Source organism: Aythya ferina, assembly GCF_964211825.1.
Source record: "Aythya ferina genome assembly, chromosome: 4".
NCBI classification, from domain to species: domain Eukaryota; kingdom Metazoa; phylum Chordata; class Aves; order Anseriformes; family Anatidae; genus Aythya; species Aythya ferina.
The window spans coordinates 54,893,420-54,910,022 of NC_140300.1; the positions used below are offsets into that span (position 1 = coordinate 54,893,420).

Sequence of the window (16,603 nt, forward strand, 5' to 3'; positions counted from 1 at the left end):
TTTCATGCTGTAATTTTCACATTGCCATTTTGTTAGGTGGTTTGTTTTGTTGTTGTTGTTGTTTTAGTGTTGTTTTTTTTTTTTTTTTTTTTTTTTTAATCCATCATGCATTCTATAGCATGAAGCATGTTTGCTTCTGTTTTACTTCAATGAAACATCGACTATTAGCGTGTCCATTTCTTTTGAAAGCACAACACCCAGTACGGTTGGTATCTAAAATTTTTTCAGGTCTCAAATGTTAAATTATTTTTAGGAAATCTAACCAGGTGAAATATCAGTAACTTAAGAGTCATGAAAATGGAAAAGCTGACAAGGAGCTTTGATATGACACGAAGTGGAACTTCACTCACGCCCTTTCTGCTTTCAGCAAATATATCGTTTCTAACATCTTCAGTGCAGTGTGTGCCAATCAATGCCATTGATAACTGGTAGTATTTTAAATATAAAAGTTAAGGTCACCTCAGTGTGTATATGAAAATGAGTGATGTCTGTCAAGTGAGAGAAATCCTTCAAAATGTGGGCTGAATGTTGCTTGGCAACAGAACGCTTGTCTACTGCTGGAAGAGCCTGTGAGACTTATGCAGTTGTTAAAACAGTGCCACTTAAAAATAGGAGGGAAAGTATGGTACTAACAGTAATCAACATCTCACTAATCATTATTTAAACAGTCCATACCCATCAGTTCCTACTGAAAAAACAAGGCTTGGAAAATACAGCAGCTTTAAGTCATAGTCTGCTCTCATTAAGACTGCAGCTGCACTCATGGACATCAGTTGAATTTTTAATTTTTTTTTTTAGGTTTTATATTAATTTGATAAATCAGTTTCCAAAAATAATTCAACCCACAAATCTTTGCTCCATTTGGGTACAATACAGATAACTTATTTGTTATCCAAATGATATAAAGATAAGAAAACTGAATAATGTTTTCATGTTGTTGTTTGCCACTTTATGTATAAAGATACATTTTAGAGTGCAAACCCACAAATTGCCTTTAATTTCCAGTAAGAGAGTGGAAAATCATGGGTCATTTCTTACGCCTTGAGCTGCTGGAATACTTCTGTTAAGCTGAGAAGATGCTGGAGCACCCATAACTGGAATGAGCACTGGGAGAAGTTCTCTTACAGGTCCAAATCAGCCTGGCTGGTTTCCAAAAAAAAACAAAAAAAAACCACCACATTTTCAATGGGACGTTTAATTAATTCTAAACTGACTTAGCTCGGAGAGCAGAAAGACTTCAGTACATATTTTGGTAAGACATTTTATCTACATTGCCTTCTAGAATTTAAGATAAAATTCTAGCCCTAGGGCATTGGGGTTACGGCCTGGGTAGAACTGCTAAAATTACAATAGTTCTCCTAAATGTATAATCTAAATTTATCTCCATAATAGTTTGTGTAGTTCTAACTGCCTATCTTAAAATAACTAAATACGATCCAATTTAATAAGCTAAGAAAATTCTGAGCAATTTCCCTCTTTAGAGTATTTTAATTTGGGTTAAAAAAAAAATCAAAGTTGCTTTTGAGATAAGGCTGTGTATGACTTTAGAGAAATGCTCTGTTACAGAGTCCTAAAAGACATCACAAGATAATGCACTCCTATTGCTTAGTAAATAAGCAATATGGTAAGTAAATGGTAAGTAAATAAGCATATGGTAAAAATATGCTTAGTATACCATGACATAAATTTCAGTGAGGTTATACCTCTACAATGTCACTGTTAATGGAGTCATGAGTGGTAACAGAATTTCTCTCTTTGAGTTTATTTAAGGAAATTTGCATTTCTTTGTATTTCATCAATATTTCTTCATACCTGTTTTCCATGTCTTAATTAAGCAGAAAAAAAAACTTTTACAGGCCTTTCTGGTAAAACTAAGCAATTTAGGGCTGAAATGGAAAAGCCTGTCTTACCTAACACTCCATTGTAAACTCTTCTAGAGTGATACTCACTTAGGTGAAGTATGGCAATACCTATGTACAGAAAGCTCACTAAAAACTGAAATTTTGATTTCAGCTCTGAACTTCCTTCCTGTTATAGGTTTATATTAGCCACTGTTCAGTATTTCTTTGATGTATCGTAGTTATTTTTGGTGCTTCAGTTGTTAAGTGACCATATGTAAGTGCATGTATATACAGCAGAACTATCCAGTCACAGATTACACACATCAGTCACTCCAATAGCTTCACTTCCAGCATCAGTAGGGAAATGAAATCATCATAGGGAAAAGCAATAATCTGAGGGTACAGTAAATGTTCTGCTCTAAATACAGAAGTTTCTTGCCATGTACACTAATCTCTTCTTTCATAGGAGGAATATTTTGCCTATGTGTGTTACTCTCCCTCCTTGGGTCGTTTTTCAGTCATTTCTAGCCCTGCACAAAGAGCCTCTGCCAGCAAGATATATATAGCTTAAAAGTAGAAAGCAGTTATTTATTGGCTGATGCACACAGAGATATCAACAATTTAACAAGCTACTAGACCAAGTGCTAATATGCACTCTGGCTTGATAAGACACCCACAGTCTCCGCTGGCCAGGCAGGCACCAGCCAGGATAAGAAGGGCCAGCCTCCGCTGCCCCTGAAGCAGATCCTTTTTCACCGACTCTTTTCCTCCAGGATTTTATACCATTTCATGCTGATGTTTTTCCTCTTGAAACCTTAAGCTACTAATGATCCAGTCCCAACAATCCTACTCTGTCTGCAGTTTTACCTTTCTTATCTTGCATACCTCTACTCTGCCGACTTCCTCTCAACTTAGCAGCTTCCCTGGAGGTCTGAGGCAAGGTTATGAAGCTGAGCCATATCCAAGCCAGACCTTCACAGGCAGCTGCACCCTGTGGAGAGTGTGGCAGCGGTTACAGAAGGGATCACAGAGAGAGATGGGTACAGGCGCAATTCAGTTCATGACCAAAGACAGCAGCGAAAGCGGGCCTGACCTCAAAAAGCTGTTAAAACTGCATTGCTTTCCAAAGCCTGCTGACTGGTTTTATACCCTCCAAATCCTCAAACAATCACCACTAACAGCACTCCCTATGCTGGTGTCATCTACCTTAGGCACACACACTGAATCCCTTTCAAATGTGAGGAAACGCCTCGCCCAGAGGCCCAAACACTGGGTTTCAGCGTTGCTGATCTCTTATTTGATTCCATTATTCCTGTTTCAAATATTGCCATGTGCACTGCAGTACCAGAGATTAAAGTCTGTATGGGAAAACACAGTTTCATTCCTTTCCCTTCAGAGAAGAGAAAGAGAAAATATTTTTGTTCTCTACCCTCTGTATGGCTAAGAAAGATAGTTCGGAAGTAATGAGATCTTTCATCCTTTCACCTCTTTCACCTTGAATAGGAGACAGGGATAGGAACAAATGGATTTTTTTTTCTTTCTTTTGGCAGAAAGTGTCAGTCATCTCTGGGATGACAACATATCTAGGGCTGCTGCAAGCAGCATAAATACATAATTGTATTTATGATTAAATATCTTATAGGTAGTGAAGGGACAGTTGTTTATTACCTCCTAGTTAGTTCCACAGTGTCCACCCTTGAAATCTCAAGAAACCTTGACCATAAGGAGTTTACTAGAGGGAAGGTAAGTGGGTCACATTTCCCCAGAATATCAAGTTTAGAGCAATCCCAGTGATTCCATTAGGTAATTTTCATGCTGACTCACTGTAGCCAATACAGGTGAAAAATAAACATTACATCCTAGATACATGTGCCTGTCTGAGTTCTGGGAGTCACGATGCAGTCCAAAGACTGAGGGAACTTTGTACAACAATTGCGTAGTTAAATTATGTTCATTAGATAGGAAGCAATTTTGTCTGCTTGCAGGAGTATCTAAGATCACAAATAAACTACAACAAGAGACCAATTATCCCTCCATACCTTCTCCCTTCCCAGTTTCAGCAAATGCCAGACACTTCAGACAAAGACAGTTGTGCAGACGGTTCTTTCCCAGAGGAAGACAGCAACTTTGGTTCACATTTTTAGCTCTTCTTATAGATAATCAAATAATTATTGTATTATGCTTTATTTTATGTCCATCCAATTAGGGTTAGTTTGGACATGAATAAGTGGTTATTGACCAAATCAATAGTCTCAGCTATGTTACAGTGCACATAAAATAGTTAAAAGAATAAAATCAGTTGTTATATTAACCACTGGCAAAGAATGGTCAGGCTAAGCATTGAACTAACATTGCCTCATTAGGTTATATTCAGATTAAGAAGAAGACAGGAACAAAAGGAAGTAATTTTTTTAAAAATTAGTCTTCCATTTCCTTTCCACACTTTAGATTAATTAGAATTTACCACTAAAAGAGCCAGACAGTACAATTAAGTTTTACAGCAACCATATTAAAGTTTTTAAAAACTGAGCTTCTACTTCCCCATAAATCCCAGGGGCAGTTACAATTAAATTAGGCTTTGTCATCTGAAATAACAGAATGAGATACATAATATGCCACACACTGTCTGGAACAGGAACCCAGCTAATCAACAGAGTGACCTAGCATATTGCTACTTTCAAAAATACAGCAGCACTACAGCACTACATATGTATCTGGAAACACTTCTCTACTGAGAGTGCATTAACATGGAAGTTATTTCATGTTTCTTCTCCCCGACAGCAGTACTGAGCTAGAGCAGAATGAACAAGGTGTGACAGATAAGTTATAAAACAGATTTCACCTCTTTTCCCCTTCCAGTTTTGGCTTGGTGAAGTTCTTCCCACAGGCATTAGGTGCTAAATAGAATCTGAATAATTTCCTTCCCCCGATTTTCTGTTTTGAACTCATTGCCCAAGATCTGTGTTGTGTTTTTAGCTGACAGCTCTTCTCTTCATGAACACAACTGTTAGAATATCACTACATTTCACAGAAAGTAACCAAATTAATAACTTTAAACAGAAGTATTTTAGAAACTTGGTACGTGATTTTGGCTCTGCTACTTTTCTGAGGGAATCTTTTGCTGAGTCCTTGATGAAAACATATGAGACAAGTCTTTTTGTTTGCCTCAGTTTTATATATAGTGGCCTATGGCCTCTCTGAACTAAATTCATATGAGTGCTGAGTATATCCTGGCCTGTACAGCAGCAGGAAAACCATTACAGGTAAGGATCAAGACAAAATTATGAGTCCAAGGCAGCCACTAGGAAGCACTGTAAGTTCAGCTCAAATCCTACTCACCTCTGGGAATTAGCTGACCTAGTGGTAGATCTTTGTGTTTTCCTTCATAAAGAAAGCGAGAAACCAGATTTTTCTTTTGAAATGTGATCAGAAAAAAAATGTGGGGATAGCACAGTGCACAACATCATTCATCACTTCCAAAGGTGAAAAGCTAGAGCTGCTTCTTCATCTGATGAGATATTTCATACCTCACAGGAGAGTAACCTACCTTTCTGGCTGAATTATTCAGAAGCAGAGAGGTTTCAGATGAGCACTCTCTTGTTATTCAATTAATGTTCAATTGATTAAGCTATTCAGTTAATATTAACTTAGGCACAGAGCGATCTGAATTAGATTTAGGCATGATATACCTGTGCTAACCTGCTTATCACTCGGAGGTACGTCTTAGTATGCCCAGAAATAAATTTTCAAGCATCTGGATGAAAGTACAGTGACTTCTGCAAATCTGAAACAAAGCAACAGCTCTTGATTTGAAAACCATAAACAGGAGTTAGGAGAAAAAATCAGAATCTTGAACAATCTCCAAGAAAAAAGTAAGGTGTTGTACATGCTATTTAGGCAGTGTTTAGACATTTACATTCTGATCTGTTTGGCTGTATTTTTGTTTGTGCTTTTTTGTTTTGTGTTCTTTGGTTTTGTTTTGTTTTCTTTTCTTTTCTTTTGTTTTCTGAATCACTAACATATATTCTTGTGACCTTGGAATGTTTCTGGCGAATGCTTTCCAAGCTTTTAGCACTATGCAATTGCACATGTCTAGCACTACCACAGCCCCCACTCAGCTGCCTTTCTAGGCACTTTTCTTTTGTCTCCAGGTTATCAGAAAATAAGCACTCAAACTCTGCATTTCTTGGTAACATCAGTTTGCTATGCATTTCAAAAACAGCTATCTCTTGGAGTTGCTTTTGCCACTAATCCAAAACAATACTAGGGCACAGCAAAGCTAAGTTACTTGCCTAAGAGATGTTAATGTAAATTTCCTTAACAGTGCTTGCAAAAGGACATTTGCTTGCAATTTGGATCCTAATTATTTTACAGACTCTTGCACAGTAAGTTTCACAGACCTCTCACTGAATGAATGAATTGATAGTGAAACACAGCAAAGGTTTGGTGCATTTGGTTCCTCACAATGGCATTATAGCCCAGATAGATGCAGATACCTGACCTGTTGCAAGTGGAATGATGAGAGAGATCTTACTACTATGTTACGTATTTGTCCAATTCCTTAATTTCAAGCACAGTTTGGCCAAGGTAGCTCAACATCTAATAAAACATTAGGAGAAAGCACTGATAACTGGTATTAAAATTTAAAGAAACAATGTATCTCAATTCCAGTTTTGTCATTTCAGTATGAATACTTGACACTTCACAGATTAGGGATTTTTATTTAATCAGTTAATAGCTATCATCCCTCAAATTATATTTACTTCATGGTATCTGACATGTCTCTGGCTTTGTAGTAGCTGTTTTCATTTCTGTAGTCTCAACGATGGATGGCAATGTATGATCAGCAATAAAGCACCTTCAAAAGTTCCATAAACAGGCACTTAGGAACTCAATGAAAGATGATACCATTTTCTAGTGGACAGAGTGCTTAACTCCATTAGTGTCATAGGCTGATTAAATCATCCTACATCACATTTCAAATGCACTGCAACCAATTAAGTGAGCCCATTGGTGCTCAATGCATCTTTACTTTTCTACGGTCATGAGGATTTTGTGAAAATTTTTTGAGGTAGCCTGTAAGTCGAATGATTTATCGTGCTATAGTTATGCCTAACACACATTGTCGAAATAAAAAGGATTAAAATATATTCATTGAGGTGCTTTTGGTATAGAAAATCACTGTAAAAGAAAGTCTTAATTGCACACTTTGGAGGGTTATCCCTAACTACAGCAGGAAAGTAAAGGACTATACGAACCAACCAACTGGAACAGAGGAAAAAAATAAGCTACATTCATTTTTCAGCCAGGTCCCTATTGTGGCAACTTTTCCTTGTAACTTTAATATTTCACCTGAATGATAATATCACTAAGATGACACTGAAAAGGATGAATTGGATCCCTAGTGTAACATCTATCCAGATCCATCTAGCCAGCACATTTCAAAAGCATTTCTGATTATTCAGTTGTTCAGTTTATTTCCACATTTCTAAGACCACACAATTGCTACAATACTATCAGAAAATATTTTACTATCAGAAAAATTACTGAATGTTTTCAGCAGTATCTCCAGGATTCATCACGTGCTCACACTGAATGTTATTTATCACAAGTTCCTGACAGAAATAAAAAAAGATCACAAGTGTGCATGCCAAACAACAAAGACATGCTAGTTTCATGACAAATAAACAATCCCTACATTCAATACTTGAATTTTATGCAGGGTAGAAATTTTTAGTTCTTCCGCTGTCTCTCATACGTCTCAATTTTGCAAGCATCAGTGAAGGATCAACTTCTAAAACTCATCGGGACTCTGTATCTATTCTGGTCAAAACAGGAACAGAAGAAATCCTCTTTTATTCTCAGACTTAACTGCATTTTATTATCAGGTTTCCGACATTACTTCACCAGTTTTTGACAACTTCCTTGTAGGATCACTGGAATATATTGCATGCAGGCTTTTCATTCACAAAGCTATTTGATCTTTCTTTGACAGAAACTGGATGTTGTGTTGGCTATATTGTCATTGCTTGCTTCACATAAATACATTTGTTATATCTTTGCTTTTTCATAAATAAAAGATTGATACGTATAAGGTGTACTGGGTTTGACTGGGATGGAGTTAATTTTCCTCATAGCAGCCTATATTGTGCTCCTTTTTTTTTTTTTTTTTTTTTTAACATTTATGACTGAAACAGCATTGATAATGCACAAACATCTTAGCTTTGCTGAGCAGTGCCTGCATAGCATCAAGACCTTCTCCATTTCTCAGTGGCCCCACGGCAAGGAGGCTGGGGGTGCACCAGAAGCTGGGAGAGTACACAGCTGGGACAACTGACCCAGACTGATCAAAGGGATAGCCCATGCCATGGAGTACCATGCTAAATGATAAAATCTGGGGAGGGACTGAGGAAGTGGCTCATGGGTGCTTAGCTGCTGGCTGAGGTCAACCCACCACAAATGGCCTCAATCCAGAATATAACCTTTTATACCACATACATGGTTCTGTATTTCCATAGAGATGGTTAGTAGAGAGATCTTATGCTTGGACTACATTAAAACCTACCAAAACTCTTAAATTCTCAATTATGATGTGATAGATATATCATTTTACACATTAAAAACAGAATTGGAAAAAAGCTAGGGAATATACAGGAAGGTGAAATAAGCATGGAATAGATACCTAATATTCTCAAAGTGAAATCTTATCATCCTTTTTAATAACATTCAAATGGAAATGAAGGAAGCCAATATTTCAGCCAATATGATGTTTTCCATCTCTAATTCTTATAATTCTGCTCAAATATTATTAGAAACAGACAAAAAGGGGAAAAAAATCTCATGTGTGTTGATGCTAATTCCTGTGTACTAGAATAGTGAGCACAAGTATCCCAGTTTTCAAGATGCATTGTCAATATTGAGATTTAGCAACACAATACTTAATGATATTGGCTGATGTACAAGATAACACAGAAATTCCTGATGAACATAGCAATCAGAACAGAACTAGCATCAAAAAGGGACACTTTCACGTTGTCTTTAAGTAGTTCTGTGCTACTAGTGTCTAAGGAGGTCTTCATGAGAGCTGAGAATGCTAGAAAATACTTTCTTTGGTTGCAGAGGTAAGGCTTCATTTCAACCTGCCCATTTCCCCCATGGTTTTCCTAGTTTTATAACTGGAGGTGCACAAAATTAATGTGCTGCAAAGGTAGTGATGGTTTCACGGAGACTTCTTTAGTTTATTATTTATAGCTTGCACTGTGGGCCAGGAGAGGGAAGGAAAGAGAGAGCTTGCATACTAAAATCAATACAAATAATAATAGCCTCTTACAAGAGAAGCCTCAGGGGCTGAATATCTCTGGGTTCCTTTTTTTACATAAATGATCTCAGTGGATTATTGTTTCAATGTTTTGTGCTGTCAGTCACAGTCAGATAGCAGCTCTCTTTTTGTCCCATGGAAATCTTCTCACTTCTATGTGCCAAAATAAAACAAAATTACATAGCAGCAGGTAGCCCATGATGGCTTCGCTGAGTGTCTTCAGCAGAACAGCATTACAACAAAATCAGTAACCCATGCTGTTCATAGGCTCTTTTTCAGATACACACCCTGTCAATCACTGCCGAAGTGGCCAAATGTGTTCCCACATTATATCCAAACTTTCTCATACCAGAACAACTTGGGGCTGTGGCTCAATTATTTGTTGTGTTTTATTTTCACTTATTTTTAGCAAGCAAAACACACTGAAAAAAAAAAATTCATTTGGGCCATAGGAACATTCATATTTGATAACATTACTGCCAGTTTAATAGGAATGTGCATTAGGATTCTGCAGAATTCTGAATACCTTGATATTAGGTAAACCAAAGACATTCAGATATCTCTGAATGTGTGTATATAACGTGCACATATAATAACAATATTAAGTGTCTATATTTTTCTACAGATATTTTATTTTGCCTGAGGAATCTACTTATTTGTGTTATTCTACTTAATATTGTACTATATACAGAGGAGAAACGACATTTTATCATCATGCATTTATTTTCTTATTAGTCATCTTTAAGTAAAATATTCAATGACAATATATTCAAATTGTTTTTAAAAGTTTATGGTTACTATCATTGTATAATTACAGTCTGGAGGTATAAAATCTTGCATAAAGTAAATAATCTCTTTTAAAAATAGACCTTGATTACTCCAGTAACTGACTTTTTCATTTTGTAGTCTGAATATCAAACATATTGCAGTCTGAATTTTAAAATTTTTATAGTACTATGCTACTAAAACAGTATTATTATTTTGCAACAAGAGGCATATTTTCATTGGATCCCTTTTGAGCGTTTGTTCCCTTTCATATTTAGATAATTTAGGAACATTTGAGGAAAATTATTTAAGATGTCTGCATTTTCTGGATCTTAGAAGTTAAGTGGTCGGCATTTTGACTTATTCCTGACAAGTAAAAAGTTGTTTTCTCTCCAGCGAACTTCTCACAGAAACTATTCAGCTTATGACCGAAATTGTGGTCCATGTGCAATGGTGGCAGTTTTAGAAACCTACCTCAGAAGAAAATGGACAGAAACGGTTTCGACCCACATTAGAAACTTCGCTGAAAGACAATGAAGGCAAGCCTCTCTGTATCACTTGTGAGTACTCACAGAATGTTATTTCTTTAAGACCACAGGAGCTAGAGAAAAAGAGAAATCCATTGCCAGAAGCTACAGAGTGAAACTAAAAAGTATGGAATAGACCAGATTATCAAAAACATTTTGGAACTTTTGCTAGATCTTTGAAACTATATTAATGCCTAACTTCCATTACAAGTAGTACCTTAAATGTCTTAAAGGAGCAAAGGTCCTCTTTCTTGAAAGGGTCCATGCTTAGTTCTAGGAGAAAAAAAAAATAATAAAACACACACACACACAAACCTCTTATCATGATTATGTGACAGATTATGCTGATTGATGTTTAGGTTCACTGTTTGCTGTGGCAGAAGTGCATGTGACTTTTAAAATGCAATTATGCTTTTTCCGTCTACATTGTTATAATAGCTAATTACACAATATCTGTTTTTACTTGATATTTGATGTTTCTTCCATTTACTGAATTCTTCTTCTCATGCAGCATACTCCTTGGTAGATTTAGTAGTCACATTAGACATTCTATATTGTTTATATAAATTTAATCACAATTACTAATGTTATCACAAACTTTTCCTCTCCACTACAGATTTTAATTTATGGTTATATACTGTATCAAATTATTGATATTTATTTATTTGCTTGCATTTATGAGAAATTCTACTTTTTCACGTTCTGTACAATACTATGGAAGTTGTTTGCATAAAGCACTGAAATGCTGCTTTTCTCTGACTTAATGGTAATTTTTAAAGCTAGTAAAATAGCACTAATTCTCAGAGATCTTTTCAGCCAAGCTAAAACTAATGACTATTACCGTAACTTAATTGGAGTACAAACCAATTGATTTTCTTTTCATTTAAAGCCTCTTGTAACATCTTTACAAACAATAGATTTTTATTTTTCAGGGCCTTTTTTAATCTTAAAAAAAAAAAAAAAAAAAGGGATAGTAACTTACCTTGTAGAATAAAGAATAACAAAACCTTTTTTTATTACAACATTAGTTCTAACCAGTAAGTTAGCACAACTATGTCTTCAACTGTCATCTAATTTTCTATATCTTTAACACTTTGGGCTTTCCGGATGGGAATTTAGGGGTAAAATGCACCACCTACAATGAAGTACTTAATAATCAGGACGGCACAGCTGGTGCAGAGCAGTTTCCAGTTTATCACTTGCACACATGATCTGTACAGAACACACACCAGTCAGGGCCTCCAGGCTCTATCCAGCTCCATGGACTTGGGGGGCTAGTACACTCATTATGGGTAGTTTCACATCCAGGCTGACATTCAGCAGTCTCACCTCTGGCTCAGCCTTTGGCACAGTGTTGGAAATCTGTGGGCACATCTTCAATCACACAGAGCTACTGCTTTTGTTATTTGCAGGCTCTGACTTAGATGGTTGGCTTAAGTTGCCAGTGGCCTTGTTGGTTACAGCAGCCCAGGACAATCCCTTTGATTTTTCCTATATTTAAAGCTGTTTTTCCTGTATTTAAAGCTGTTCTTACTGGGGCTATTATCGCCTTCTAGCTTACTGCCTCAAATGCATTATAGGGACATAAGCTGTGAAAAAGTTTACTCATACTTCCTTATTTCTGTGTATAGCTAAAGCAATAGGAATGAGCAGATGTAGTAGTTGAGAGCTTTTGGGCACACCTCCCCAGTAACCACTACCCATGCTTGGTTTGTTTTTCCAGGGCATACCAGTATCACCAAATGAATAAAGAGGTGAGCAGTTATAGTCATGATATCACTTACTTGGCAGTGCTTTTTAGCAGTTCACCTTGTGGAAAGGCTGTGGCCAAACTGGGGAATTATCTGAATATTTTGAACTTATAAAACCATTGGCCTTGAAATCTGACAGTATGCTGGTACCTGTGTAGAAACATAAATATTTATTATAACTGCTTGTTTCCCAGCCTGTATCTTCCAAAAATTAAGGCTTTATTGGAATTCCTGGATATAAGTTAGTTCATATGTTATATGTCTTTAAAAGAAATATCAAATAACAAAGCTTGCTAAATATATGAAGTAAAATGGGTGCAATGCTAATTACACTCACTGGCAGAGTTAGGTTCTTCTGAGTTCTCAGCTATTTAGGATGTAGTCCCTCCTGTGTGGGCTTCTCCTTCGGCCTACACACAGCCCTGCTGTTGCTTCGCTGCTCCAGGCCTGGGGATCACAAAGGCAGCACACACAGTCCAGGCTGCTGTCTAACGCTTAATGATGAAATATGCGCACACCAATATTTTTTGGTGGAAGAAAAATCTATATAATTGAAATGTGATATATTTTCTGCATCAACAACCTTTATTTTTCCATTTTCAGCACTCAATGAATGCAAAATACTTGTTGCTTAGGACCCTTCATACTCTCTTGGTGACAGCACAAACAATAATCATGTGCCAATTTACACTCTACCAGAAGAAAGAGGAGAAAATTTGTTCCCTCAGAGCAAATAACTTCAGAGAGAGCATATTTTAATTTAAAGTAGGGTGCAAAATAATTTTATGTCTCTCAAAGACTTTGAGATTTATGTACTTCCATTTTTGTTAGACAGAAAAACAGAATGACTGGAACTCTTCAAGTGAGGCTACCCTGTAACCTCATACAACTAAACCTCTTCAACCTCTCAACATAAAACCTCTTAAAGGTTTTAACTTCGTCGTTGTGTAGTTTACACATGCATGGAACGAAAGATGGTAATGACCCCTCAGCCCCCAATTTTTCTGATATCTAAGAGATACTGAGCTCCTAACTAATAATAAAGTGAGTAGCATTCTTACTTAGTTTAGAAAACATAGTATTGACTATCTGTTTAGATTTTATTTTACATATATTATTTTATTTATTTTATATATACATTTATAAGATTTATTATCTAAATACTGTAAATATCTGTATATATGTATATGTAAATACTGTATATGTATATATATAAGTATATGTATATGTAAATACTGTAAATATCTGTAAATAGCACAAAGGCACTACCTGTGCCTCTGACCAGCCTGACTCACTATCCCTGTCCTACTTTTACTCCATGGGTTATTTTCAGATAAGATGATAAACTTTTTGAGTCTTCATTTCCACAAAATACACAACACAATGAATCTCTAATCCTAACTACAGCTGTTAAATATTACTTATAAATATTACACTAGTTTTAATACATTCAGTTCAACCAAGAGCATCTTAGCATTGTGTATACAATATCTCTTTATTCATTATTCTTATATTCATATCTCATATTCATTATTCTTAATCTTAAAATGCTTTATATAGCATGTGGGAACAAAGGTGTACAAGGAGAAAGAGCAGGTAAGGAAAAAAGCCTTACCTGAGCTTTCCTAAGCCAGTATTTGTTATGATAGATACTCTGATTATAGACAACTGAATTCAGGGACCTAAGTCATCCCTTCCAGCTTACTATTACTATGATTTTGATTATGGGTGTATAATTCCAAATGATTAGTATTGGAATCCTGGGTGCTGGAACTACTCTGTACTTTTCAGGTAGTAATGTCTGGCCTTAAACAGGGAACAGATTCACCCTTCTATATGGTATACAAGAATTTTATAGCCTTCACCTGCTTTTTTTTTTTTTTTTTTTTTTTTAAAAAAAAAAAAGAAACACCATTTCATAGAGAAATCTTTAACATTTTTTAGTTTTTACCTGTATTCTCTATTACCTTATAATTTTCAGTCTCATATAAAAAAAAAAAAAAAAAAGTCCCCTATTTTAACACACTACTTTAAAATGCATAAACAATGAGAACATTTGTCTAATCATGATCTAATATGGATGATTTCATACAAAAAAAAAAAAGGAAAAAAAATGAATAAGTAATAGGAGATGGTTTTCTGAGCAGGATAAATATAAAACAGAAAACCTCAGAAATATGGCCATAAGGTGGAATGATTGGATGTCTCTACATAACGTTCCGATAGTCTTGCCATTTTTTTTTGAGTTGCTGGCAATTAGCATAAAATAAAACATTTAGTTTTGTTGCTGCTCCATCTTATCTCCAAGTGCCAATAGTATCCATATCTAATTTGAGCCAGTCTGTGAAGTTAGACACTGAATTCTTTCTAAATGATAAGATGTCACTTTCCATGACATTAGAAGGCTGCTAACAAAGAACCTGTGTAACAGTTCTTTCTTATGTAGCTCTCATCTTTTGTGAGTTACTGAATTCAGAGGAAGATGAATTCTAGAAGGAGGCACTGGAATTTACAGCACTTGAGAAAAAAAAAAAATCATCCATTCAGACAGTTGTTTAGATTTCAATACAGTCTGTTTGCTCAACCTTGCAAAGTTTGAAGTTCACCCGTGCTCTTATTAGAAAGCTGCAGACATGCTATTTAATTTTTTTTGTTAAACCTTTACCAAGACTTCATCAACATATTTTTATGATATCCTGTGTAACATATTGAACTTAAAGATGATAAATTGCAGTAATGAACTACTATATTTCCTGAATTATTTTTTTTCCTGTGCTTTTATTTCTTCTTATTTAGTGTGTATGTTGTATAGGAAGTGCCACTGTTATCAGAAGATCATCTAAATCACATAACACTTTTTTTTTTTCCAGGATAAAAATTCACACTCAGTCTTTTGTTTGAAAACTCTTTCAGCTTATTAGTTAAAACATAATTGCAATAGTTTTAAAACAATTGTTATCTAAGGCATCTTTCCATTTTAATTCAGAATGCAATACAAAGTGTGAAAAGCATTCTCATATATGCCATTTAGCATGATCTTTAAAGTTTCTTGAGCCATGCACAGTCTCAAGAGTAACAATCTTTGTTGGCTAATCATCACTTGTTAGTATTGTTTCTGTGATCCCTACCCACTCAGGTCACAGCAGCAAACACTCAGGTGTGTATAGCTTTTCTTGAAAATGTTATTTGTGTTATAAAGTTTAAAAAAAAAAAAAAAAAAAAGCGTAACTAGCAAAGTTATATTTACCCAATAATAAAGACAATTTAATTAAAAGAAAAAAAACAGCACATTTGGAAAAAAAAAAAATCAGAATGCAGTGGATATACCTGAAAAGGTAAAACAGTAATTCAGTGGAATTAGCGTTCACTATCTGTAATGACTTACCATGAAGCTCTTTCTTTACATTGAAGAAAGTCTACCTTTCTAATTAAGATAGAATATTATATGCAACCATCTTTGAGATTCTGTCTCGTGCCCCTTCAGGCTGTAGGTATCATCATAAAATTTTCTGGTCTCTCTTGCAAAAACAATGGTGCTGATGAAATAATGCTGAATTTTGCTCAGGTACCAGAGAGCTGGGCTAGTGAATCGATACACAAGCTCACGTCTGTCAGTCCTGCAACTGATACTGCTATTACTACAACTTCTCTTTTTTTTTCTTCTCCAAATGAACATAGTGAATACTAACTACAAATTCATTTTTATCTGTGTAAGAATGCAATACAATACATACAATAACTTACATTTGGTACTAACTAGATTGCCAGATGTGAATGTAGGAAACTTTGAGTTTTGAAATATAGACAACTAGGGGAAAAAAAGTGGGATTGAACTATACCTGAACCTTCTGTAACTGATACAGAAGAAAACCTAAAAATTTTCATATAAAAAAATAAAATAAGATAAAAAAGTGGGGAGTGTTGAGCAAATATCCCACCAATAATTGTTATCCTCAGCTTTCAGATGTTATTATAGACCAATATCACACCTGTTGTCTTCCTCACTTTCTCCCCCAAGTCATATTTCTTTCTTATCCCCCAACCCAATCTTCTTTATTATTATTATTATTGTCAAATATTTGTTCTGTATAATTCAATAAAAAGTTAATTGGATTTTGTCTACTCTCCACAATAAAAATATTTATAATTTACCTCTTTATTAAAATACCTCCTGTTTCTTCCCAAATAATGAAGCACAGTTATGTATTTCTAGGGTATTAATAACAAAACCTTGTCCACTTCGCTAGCATTTATTTTATTAGCTTTTAAAGTTATATTTATTTGTAACTGTACATTATTCAGGTAAAAAGAAGTAAGGAGGAAGGAATCTTGAACACAGGTAGGGAAGAACTTTGGAAAAATGGTTGGTCTCATAGAAGGCGAGTGATATGTTGGTGATAC

The 16,603-nt window shown here is 35.4% G+C and overlaps 1 long non-coding RNA gene across 1 annotated transcript in view; it reads left to right on the forward strand.

Annotated features, from left to right (window-relative positions):
- The window catches only part of LOC311435515, a 144,860-nt gene that overhangs the window by 91,922 nt on the left and 36,335 nt on the right, over positions 1-16,603 (forward strand). Inside the window, exon 3 of the long non-coding RNA XR_014692189.1 lies at positions 10,321-10,488. This is a non-coding gene — a long non-coding RNA (uncharacterized lncRNA). The remainder of the gene's footprint in view (positions 1-10,320; positions 10,489-16,603) is intronic.